Source organism: Petaurus breviceps, unplaced genomic scaffold (assembly GCF_028583685.1).
Source record: "Petaurus breviceps papuanus isolate PSGF00001 unplaced genomic scaffold, PetGlider_PUasm1.0 90778, whole genome shotgun sequence".
Taxonomy (NCBI): domain Eukaryota; kingdom Metazoa; phylum Chordata; class Mammalia; order Diprotodontia; family Petauridae; genus Petaurus; species Petaurus breviceps.
The window spans coordinates 110,059-117,574 of NW_027187343.1; the positions used below are offsets into that span (position 1 = coordinate 110,059).

Below are 7,516 nucleotides of genomic sequence, written 5' to 3' on the forward strand. Positions count from 1 at the left end.
TCTCTCTCTCTGTCTCTCTCTCTCTCTGTCTCTGTCTCTGTCTCTCTCTGTCTCTCTCTGTCTCTCTCTCTCCTCCTTGGGCACGCTCCTTCCACACTGAGCTCCATGTGACTCAGACTCCATGTGATCCAGGCTCCGTGTTTTAGGCCTATTAATGGGTGGGGAAGATCTTTCTATTCTATTAACATTACATTGGCAGCAAAGAGCTAAAACAAAGTGTATAGTAACTTATTAAGAATTAGTAAAACAAATTGTGGTATATGGATATAATGGAATGTTATTGTGCTATAAGGAATGATGAATATGAAGATTTATATGAACAGATGCAAAGTAAAACAGAACCAGAAAAACAATATACATAATGACAGCAATATAAATGGAAAGAACAATTGAAACTGAATGGTGTATAATTGTACTGATCACTCTTGGCCCTGGAGAAGGGTGAAGAAATGCACCTCCCTTCCTTCTTTGCAAAGGTGGGAGACTGGCTATTGTCAGATATCATTGATGTATTGGTTGGTTCTGCTGATTTGATTTTTTTTGTTTATGTTTGTTGTTTGTTTTTATTACTTGGAATGGTTCTCTGGATAGGTGACAGAAAAGGGATATATTTGGAAATGAAAGTAATGTGAAAAAGAGATACTAGTGGCAGTTAAGTAGTGCAGTAGATAAAATGCTAGGCCTGGAGTCAGGAAGACCTGAGTTCAAATTCAGTCTTAGACACTCAGTGTAATCCTCTGCATGTCACTTAGCCTCTGTTTGCCTGTTTCATTGGGGGCCATCTTCAGTTGTCTTCAACTGTATCTTGCCACTGGCCCCAGATGGCTCCCGAGGAGAAAGTACAGCTGGTGACCTTGCACAGCCCTCCCTCAGTTAAACCTTCACTTGCAAGTTATGGCATCATCATCCTGATGTCATGGTCCTCTTCCAGAATGAAGAACAAACAATAACAACAACAGCTCTGAGAAGAGGATGAGGAAGGTTTACAGGGGAGAACAAGAATATAAAAATAGAAGGCAGCAATCAAAGTATACTTAGTAAAATGTCATGCCTCAATTTCTTACTTTCTACTCATCTGTGGAGGTCTTATTATAATCATTCATCATACCTTTATTTCAGTAGATCTCTTATATTTCTTGATTCAGTGGAAATTCCTTGAGTGGTCCTCAGTTTGTTTTGTCTCTCACTCAGAATCAGCTTTCCTTACCCATCTTCCTAGGATTTCATCCAAGAGAACCATTCTCTCTTTTACTTATTTATTTTGTTTCTTTGTTTATTCATTTAGCATCCTAAACTTCCCTCTTCATCCTTCTCTACCTGAAAATTATTGTATACCCTTTTCCTCCCCTTAGTCGGTTTCTGTTGCTTTTCTACCTTCCCTTCCAGATGATCTCCAGTTTAGGTGTTTGCAGATCAGCTACCTTAAAAAAAGGCCCCATACTTCTTTTTTATACCAAGTATAAACAAGACACACTTTATTCTCATGGTTTTAATAATCATACGTCACTTTACTGACCATTTCAATATGAGTTCAAATAAAGAGAAAATCATTTTCTGTATCACTTTCAGTCACTTGCATTGAGTCACCCTTAGTAATCAGTATGATTGACAGCCCTCTATTGATTATTCCCAGGGCAGATAATGAGTGATCCAGGGGTTCTTTGTTCATTAGGAATGCCAAAAGAGAAATAAGGGCGAAGAGGCCCTTCAAAGACAATATTTGAGGGACTGTAGATAAGGGATCTGTCTGTGACATCATAAAATGCTATATGTCCCTTTTCATAATCAAGAAAAATGCCCACTTTGCGTATAGGCTGCCTCAATTCGAAGCCATTTTGTGAATTCACAAGGAAGAAACAATTTCCAGATGTGCATCCTGCTAAGGTCCTTACACCCTCAGATGAGGAGAATTTCCCCTTTCTGCTGACTGAATCTTTACAGATGCCCAGTTCCCACTCTGTCTTATCTCCCACCTCCACTTCCCAATAGTGTTTGCCTGAGGTGAAGGTCTGGGTCCCCAAAACAGCAAGAACATAGTCAAATCTCTCTTTGTTGTCAGGCAGGTCCTGAGGGGCACTTCCATACTGGACCTTCTTCAAGTCTTCAGACAGGATGAGATGAGGATTGGCTGATTCAGGATCAAGAGTTATATCCCTCTGGAAACTCATAAGCATTTCTCTTAAGCCTGTGATGGGGCAGGAGGTCAAGCAAGGGGAAGCAAGCTCTGGTTCTTGAAGCAGCAGCTCCTCATTCCTTCTCAAAGTGCTTGTCATATCCTGCAGCATTTCCAAGGGCATCTTGTTCATATTCTCCTCTACTTTTAAAATCATTCGCTGCAGATTCTGGATTTGCTGGGACATCTTGGCCTTGCTCTCCTCCAGTTTGACCAGGTTGTCTCTGGATTCCTCGTCTAGTCTTTGTAAGTACTGATATTCTTCATCCCCTAAGAACTGGTGCATTTTCCCATATTCAGAAATAACGGATTGTTTCAAGGTGAAGGTATCCTCCTTACAGCGTGTCTTTCGCCTTCTCACTTTGTCCAATGCAGTTTTAAATTCCTCTTCTTTTTTCTGTAAGATGGTCAGTATCTCCTGGAGCTTGTCCTTGCACTTGTCAGCAGCTGTTTCCAAGGGAAGGACTTGGTGATCCTTGTGCTCTGGGGCTATTAAGCAGGAATCACAGAGGAGTCTCTGGTCTTCCTCACAGAAGTACTTCTCTTTCCCCCCATGTTGATCACAGGTGGTCAGACCCACCATGCTCTGCAGCAAATGAGGTCTGAGTATTTTGCCAGTGATGGACAGATTCTGAAGATTCTTGTTGGGCACCAAGTCACTGTATTTGATGACTCCTCTGCACTCTGGGCAGGTTAAGATTTCATTGGCTCCCTCCCTGCACTGGAGAAGACATTCTGTGCAAAAGCTATGGCCACATTTGACAGTCACTGGGTCGGTGAAGTAGCTCAGGCAGATGGAGCAAGTGAGATCTGCCTTGAGGTTTTCAATTAGGTTTTTTGTATCCATGTTTGTAGGCCTCTGATTCCTTCCTTCTCTGATATTCTTCTCAGGAGAAATAATTCTCGCTCTTCCCCTTGAGGTCTGGCAGCAAAAGATAGAAGCACTGAGTTGTGGAGTCTCTTCCTCTGCTTAGCTCCTACCTCTACTCCAGCCCCAAAAGGTGAGAACTCTGGTCTTTTGAGACTTCCAGACTCTGCCCTAGGGCTGAGTTCTCACCTTTTTTCTAATCCCCCAATTCAGCATCACAATCTCTTGAAGAAAACATCTTTACTTATTCTTAGTACTTGCAAAGGTCTCCTAATTGGGTCATTTAGCAATAACTTCTCATTTCCAAGCCTCAGGACCATCACATTTCTGATGTTCTGAGATAGAAACAGGGCAAACTGTCTCCCCCTTAACCAACACATATTAAACTTTGGCATTTTGCCCCTTGGTCTCTAATTTTTGTCCTCTCTCACTGTTATGATTCACTGACTGTTACTGAGATTTTTTTTTAACATAAAGATTTCTTTTTTATTTCAAGAGAAACTTAATTCTAATTCCTTTCTTAGATATTCCACTCAGAAAGGATAAGACTAGCTCCTTTCTCAGAAGTCTATCACAAGATTTGAGAACTGACTTGCCGTCTTTTTTATACCTTTTCCCTTTAAGCTCCTTTTTATCCCTCCCTCAAAAGGTGAGAATTCCTACATCTCAAAGTACTGCTAGTCTCTTCAATGGAACTGAGTTCTCACCATTTTCCCTTTTCAGAATTATGGCCCTCAAGGTTCACAATGTTGTTCACACCTAGGCACTTTAGACCAGAATTGTCTTGTCCTTCAGTCTTGTAAGGATTGGGTAGAAATGATCAGATTTTTAAATTGGAGACATAGTGACAACATCAGTATTGTTTTGGAATGACTTCTTTGATGTGACACCCCTGAGAAGGGGAGAGAATGAGACTGGTGACTTTCACAGCCCTCCCTCAGTTAAATACAATTCATTTGCAAATCTTGGCATCCTTTTCCTGATGTCACAGTCCTCTTTCAGAACAAGGACAAACAACAACCTGTGAGTAGTCTGAGCTGCCCCACTGGGGACACCCAATTGGACTGTGCCGGTTGGGCAAGTCTCCTTCCAGTCCCATCCCCTTTTCTTTCCCTCAGTCTACAAAGAGGTATCAGGCTCTTATCAGCAAGTGTTTTGCCCAAAGGAATGTAAATTTTGATGACTGAAACCTAGCAAGATTTTTTGGGGTTTACTGACTAGATTTCTTTCTTAAGATTATGCCTTAAACCCAATTCACTGAGTTTTCATTGATTGGTCAACAATAGATCCTAGCCCAAGCACCACTTATTGGTCATTGTTTGGGCTTTAATGGCTCAGAGTGAATGTAAATAATTGTTTCTATTTTGGCCAGAAACCTTGGGGGGGTCTTTCCCTCTCAGATTGTTTGTTTGTTTTCATTAGGTAAATGGGTTCATTCCTGGACTCATTTTTATACTAGCCTTAATCTCTGAATGGGCATTGCCTCAGTCAAACTGAGAACTGGGCAAGACCTTAGCTTAAAAAGGTCAAGGCCTCCCACTGCATCGTGGCCATCTCTAGTCCTCCTGCTCTGTATCTTGCACTGCCCCCCTCCCCCATGGCTCCCCAAGAAGAAAGTGAGGTTGGCAACCTTGCACAGCCCTCCCTCAGTTAAATCCAATTCACTTGCAAGTCATAGCATCATCTTCCTGATGTCATGGTCCTTTTCGAGAAAAAAGACGGACAACATCAGCCTCAGTTTCTTCAACAATCCTTCAAAATAAGGATAACAACAATACCTATATCAGAGTTTTTTGAGGATCAAATAAGGTTATATTTGTAAGGTGCTTAGCACATAACTAGAACATAGTAGGTACTATATTCTTATTCCCTCCCCTAATTATAATCTATATAGCTTGGTGTTTCTCCCTGTCCCTCACCTCCACCCCAGACTGTTAGCTCCTTGGAAGTATGAACTGTTTATTATCTAAACTTGATCTCTCTTCTTGCTCCCAGCATAGTGATGAGTATATGTTTAATAAATGTCAGTATTGATGATGAGGGACTATTTTAAATAGTCCAAATGGGTCTCCTTGCCTACAGTATTTCCCCTCTCCAAACCATAATTTATCATATTGCCAAAACTACTTTCTTAATGCAGGCCCTGATCTCATTACTGCCCTGTCAAAAACCCTTTATCAGTTCCTCATAGCCCACAGGATAAAAAACAAATTCTTCCTTCTGGTATCAGAGAGAATGTAAATATCTTAAGGACAGGGACCATTTTGTTTTTGTCTTTAAATCTGCAGCTCATTGTTTGGTGCTTTGTACATAGTAAGTGCTTAAAAAATGTTTGTCAAATTCTGAATAAATGCAGTTGTCTTCTACAACCTGGTTCAGACCCTCCTTTACAAATGTATTTCATGCTATTCCCCTTCACGTGTTCAACACTGTGGCCCAAATGGACCAGGGGCCGTTCTGCATCTCCAAGCATTTGCACATTACAATATCCTCCTGTGTCTTTGTTCCAGTGTATCTCTTTCTTTAAAGTTCAGCTCAGGTATAACTACACCCATGACATTTCCAGATTGTTCCCATTCCTCTCCAATCTCTTCTACTGCTGTTTGCTCTGCATAATCACACTACAGTTTATTTGAGTAAGTGCATTATTTCCTTTACTAGCTTGTAAATTCCTTGAAATACAAGGAATTACAAATTATAAGGGCAGAAACTAGGTTTTTTCATCTTCCTATTCCAAAGCCTGGTGTGGGGAATCAATAAATATCTATTGAATTCAATTATGTCCCATAAGCTAAAGTATAAGGATTGAGGTGTGATAATCATTTACGATCATTTGGATCCCAATAAAGGCCAAAGCCTGAACTAATCAACCAGAAGAAGCACCTTGCTTGGCCTAAGAGATATTCCCTTCTTTATTCTCTGAGTAAACTCAGAGAATGACTATTCCTGTGTCAACAAGGCCAGATGGAACTAAGAGCATTTTCCCTCTATTTGTGGCCATTAAGGATGAGGCCCTTAACCAGAGACATTATCTTGATCAGTGGGACTTATCTTAATATTGTATGAACATATACTATGTTATGGCAGGTTAATGATAAGGGAAACACAGCTATTCTGGGTTGTATTTTTGATGAACACTTTGTCAACTCTCTTGTTGTATTTGCAACCTATTCAATTAAGAAAATTCCTTTCTCATGGTATGGTTAAACACATATGGAGACCCTAAATCTGAGGAACATACTGAATTGGGATTGTGCTAAAACATATGAAAAAGCTTGTCATTCTTTTATCAGGCAGTCAGAATTTACATTCTGGCTCCATGCATGCACATATTATCCTAGCTTTAAAGGAAGAAACAATATAAATATATACCACCTAGCTTGTTTGCCTCTTTTAGCCAAACTTTCAGGTCAACAGGTATGGTGCCATAACTCAGATGGAACTGGAGTAAGAGAAACAACACCCCACCCCACCGGTGCTAGTGACTTGGGCACCCCAAGATCCATTTTTTTCCCCAGAGTCTTAAGTTTGACAGGGTTGGTTAAATTCCCCTATTCCCAGCTTCCAAAGGATTCCTGCTAGTTTAGTTGAAGTCTGAAATTCCCTTTAAGCCAGCTCTGGAGGCAGAGATCAAGTCTGCATTCAAATGCTCTGTATAGATCCCCTGGAAGATTGATCTAGGAAAAATAAGTGATGGGTCAATCAAAAATTAAAATTAGAAATCCAGCTAACAAGACCCCTGCTTCTTATATGCCAGGCCATTACCAACCTGATGACCATTTTAGTTAACTAAAGATAGCCCCAAATTATCTTGGCCACAATGGGGCTTTTTTGATCAAAGTTAATTTATCTTAAGACCAAATTAAGTTTAAAGGCCAACAAAACATCTAACCAGGAGTGGGAATGTTTTCATCGTTGGTTTGCTGAGATGGTGGGGGTGAGAACGACAGGCAGAATCCTCTTCCCTTAAGACTTACAAAGCTGCTTCAGCATCACCCCCTCTTTCCCCAGTACCTGCTAATTCCTTCTACCCCACCCTCCCCTCTTGCTCAATGGCCTCTGCCAGTCCTTCCCCTCCAGCCATTGCTTCTCCTCCACTCCCTTCACCCTATTCCTTGTCTCTTTCCTCCTTTCTTTCCATTAAAATCTCTGATCCTGGGGAGGATAGTTGTGCTTTGCTGTTAACCCCTCCCTCCTCACCTACCCTTACTTGCTCTAGTCCTAAGGATGATAATTCTGTTCCACCATTGTTGCCTCCTACCCCTTCCCGCTTCCCTTAAAGGCTCTGACCTTGAGGACAGCTACACCCTGCCTGTAGAGGAGAGGCCTGAACCTAATCCCATTAGGGAAAAAGGCCAAATTAAGCCAACTGTCATGGTTGTTTCCACCACTCAGTATAATTTCAAGCCTTGGAAAGTTGTAGGCCGTGGCAAATTGCAGGCCATAAAAAAGGACTTCTAAGCCCCATAGGCTTG

At 41.2% G+C, this 7,516-nt stretch overlaps 1 pseudogene; it reads right to left on the reverse strand.

Moving 5' to 3' along the window:
* Positions 1–1,492: 1,492 nt before the first annotated feature.
* On the reverse strand, positions 1,493–3,093 carry LOC138147009 (probable E3 ubiquitin-protein ligase TRIML1 pseudogene; annotated as a pseudogene).
* Between the last annotated feature and the right edge of the window lie 4,423 nt (positions 3,094–7,516).